This window comes from Myotis davidii, unplaced genomic scaffold (assembly GCF_000327345.1).
Source record: "Myotis davidii unplaced genomic scaffold, ASM32734v1 scaffold249, whole genome shotgun sequence".
NCBI classification, from domain to species: domain Eukaryota; kingdom Metazoa; phylum Chordata; class Mammalia; order Chiroptera; family Vespertilionidae; genus Myotis; species Myotis davidii.
In genome coordinates this window covers 4,860,803-4,864,211 of record NW_006300367.1, presented here as the reverse complement: position 1 = coordinate 4,864,211, position 3,409 = coordinate 4,860,803, and positions in this window count along the sequence as shown.

Sequence of the window (3,409 nt, the reverse complement as noted above, 5' to 3'; positions counted from 1 at the left end):
TCCGTTGCGGAACAGCATCCGGGGGGAAGCCAAGCGAGGAATTTAAAAAATATATATTTTTATTGATTTCAGAGAGTAAGGGAAAGGGAGAGAGAGATAGAAACATCAATGATGAGAGAGAATCATTGACTGGCTGCCTCCTGCAACCCAGGCATGTGCCCTTGACCCGAATCAAACCCGGGGCCTTTCAGTCCACAGGCGGACACTCTATCCTATCCACTGAGCCAGACTGGCTAGGGCTCAAGCAAGGAATTTAAGTGAAATTGCTATAAGAACTTCTTCCATTCCTTCTACTTATCTTCATGAATATGTTAGACTGAATTCTCAAGAAGGCAAAGTGTGAAGAAAAGGTTAGGTGCTAACATATTATTGGGTGGATGGGTGAGTCTCAGGTCATTGAGAGTAAAAGACAAATGGAATGAGGCAGCGAAAGACAGAATGCCAACGCAACATGGTGCATTGTTACACTTGTCACAGTCTTACAAAAAACGCAGTTGGTTGCTCAGATACATGGGCCATTTCTGCATTTATGGGAAGATTGCTTGGAGCTATTAGTTCTTAGAATAGTCTGTTAGGAAGAGAAAGGGCAAGGAGTTTATCTGTGGGCCTGTAACAATATCCTGCTTTTCACTGTCAAAGTTTGCCCCTGGAGTGTTAACCTCACACCCTTTCAGGTTATGTACACAGCCCCCCTGGGAAGTCGGTGAAGCCAGTGCCTCTGTGAGTTGGAACTGGGCTGCGGCTGCCAGGAGGAGCATAATAAAGGCAGTTCTGAAGCTTAACCCACGACCCAGGGGAGGCCAAGGCACCCATGGGATTAATTAGTGCAGTGAGGTTGTCGGGTGGGACTCTACACTGAGAGTTTTCTAGGTTTCCATGTTGCTTCTTGTAAAGAATAATGGGGGAAGTCTCCATGGGATAATTACTGTGAATTTAATTATCTATCTATCTACCTACCTATCTATAGAATATTCATCCACAGCTCTATGAATTGGGGAAAAAAAAAGAACATATAGCCCAGCAGGTTGAGTGTGGACCTATGAACCAGGAGATCACAATTTGATTCCTGGTCAGGGCACATGCCTGGGTTCAGGCTTGATCCCCAGTAGGGGGCATGCAGGAGGCAGCCGATCAGTGATTCTCTCTCATCATTGATGTTTCTTTCTCTCTGACCTTCTCTTCCTCTCTGAAATCAATAAAAATATCTTTTTTTTAAAAAAAAAGAACATATAGCTTTATTCATCTCATTTAAAGATCAAGTCCATTAAAACTTTACTCTTCTTGTTTAATATTTATAAAATGAATAATATATTTATGTTATTTTGATCAACCATGTATTACTGTTGAATCATCTAGAAGGAATTTTAACATCTAGTTCCTTATAATAGAAAATTTACACTTTAATTTATATGAAATTTTAGGGGATTATGATGGATAATCATAAGATTTTAAACAAGAAATACTTTTATGTTGGATTAAAATTCTTGTGGGAGAAGTGAAATAAAAACAGTTGTTAAAAAAAAGGGCTTATAAAACAGTATGAAGGTTTCTCAAAAAAATTAAGCATAGTATTACCACATGATCCAACCATTCCACTTCAGGTTATATACCCAGAAGAACTGAAAGCAGGGACTCGAGCAGATAATTTTGCACCCATGTTCATAGCAGTATTATTCACATTAGCCAAAAGGTGGACAACCAAAATGTCCATTGACAGGTGAATAGATAAATAGTACGTAGTATATACATAAAGTGGAATATTCAGTGTTAAAATGGAGTGAAATTCTGACACCAAGTACAACATGCATGAATCTTGAGGTCATTATGCTAAGTGTAAGCCAGTCACAAAAGACAAATACTGTATGAATTCCATTTCTAGGCACCTGAGTAGTCAAATTCAGTGATAGAAAGTAGTCTTTTACACACATTATTGCTAATCCTCATAACTTTTAGAGATAGGAGGTACTAATTCTAACTTGACAAATGAGAAAAGACTCCCTTATGGTAGGCTTGAAAATCACCTTAGAATTTTCAGAAATAAAGTGATTTGGCAGACTCCTGTTTCAGCTAGAATTGATAACCAGAACAGCGAGCTGAGGTTTTTGTCTGGGGTTGTGTCTCCTGAAGCTGAAAAATGACATCACAGACCTGCAGATTTAAGCAAAAGCATGGAAAATTTGTTACAAGCAGGTTCAGCTCCCCGCACCGGGAGGGGCCCCAATAATGGGTGTCCTGTGAAGTTAATCAGTCCATTCCAGAGATATATATGTGCTACAAGCCTGCTCTATATCTGTCAACACCTGATTGATTCCCTCAATTGTGCTTGCCCAGCTACAGGCCTGAACTACCCTGTCCCTATGGGTCAGTTCACCTTATTGTTGCAGACTCTTCCTACTTTCACATACCTCCTGCTCTAAGCCTAGAAACATTTATTCCTGCATGGTAGGTTTCTGTGATTAGGCTTGCTCAAACTGCCATGTCTGGCCCTGACTACACGTCCCCTGCCTTTGTTTTCCATTGGACCCCTGCCTGTCTGCCTGCATGTCAAGCTAACTCCTCTCAGATTTTTAAAAGTCACAATCTTTTCTTTTAATATATTTTTATTTATTTCAGAGAGGAAGGGAGGGGGAGAGAGCTAGAAACAACGACCAGAGAGAATCATTGATGGGCTGCCTCCTGCACGCCTCCTACTGGGGACTGAGCCCACAATCCGGGCATATGGCCCAACTGGGAGTCGGCACCGTGACCTCCTGGTTCATAGGTCAGCGCTCAGCCACCGAGCCACTCCCTGGTCAAGTCTGTAAAACATTCTCTGGGGTCCCTTTCTCTTCCCAGGGAAGACTGTGTCTCCCTAGGCACCCAGCGCAGGCAAGGCAGACAGGCCTGGAGCAGAGCGGAGCCCGGCAGCCAGCAGGAGCCCGGCCGAGGCTGCTTCCCAGCGGAGCCTGATGGTGCTCGAGCCTTTTGACCCGTTTTGCACTGAGTGAAGTTCCCTTCGTCACCACACTCCAGCCTGGAGTTCTTGCGGGTTGAACTGGTTAACGACCCGCATAAAGTCATGCAATTTAAAATTAGGTGCTATAGAGATTGCGTTCAAAGAGCACAGGGGTAAGGTTTTTGCACACACTGGGTCCCCCATACGTTTACGTTCCCTTTCATTTTCTGCCGATTCTAACGCACTGTTTTCTCTCTTACTCTCAGAGGACGACTGCAACCTCTTTCCAGCCTAATGCACCTCTCAGCACTGAGCGCCCCCACCACGCGCTGGGGCATAAAGCACACTGTGTAAGTTAGCAGAAGCGCGGCGCCACCTCCACGCCACGCCCCCACTTCCGGCAGCCCGCCGCGCTGAGGCGCCCTCCCCGAGCTGTTTCCGGCGAGGCCTGTGCGCAGCCCCCGCCCCCGGAGC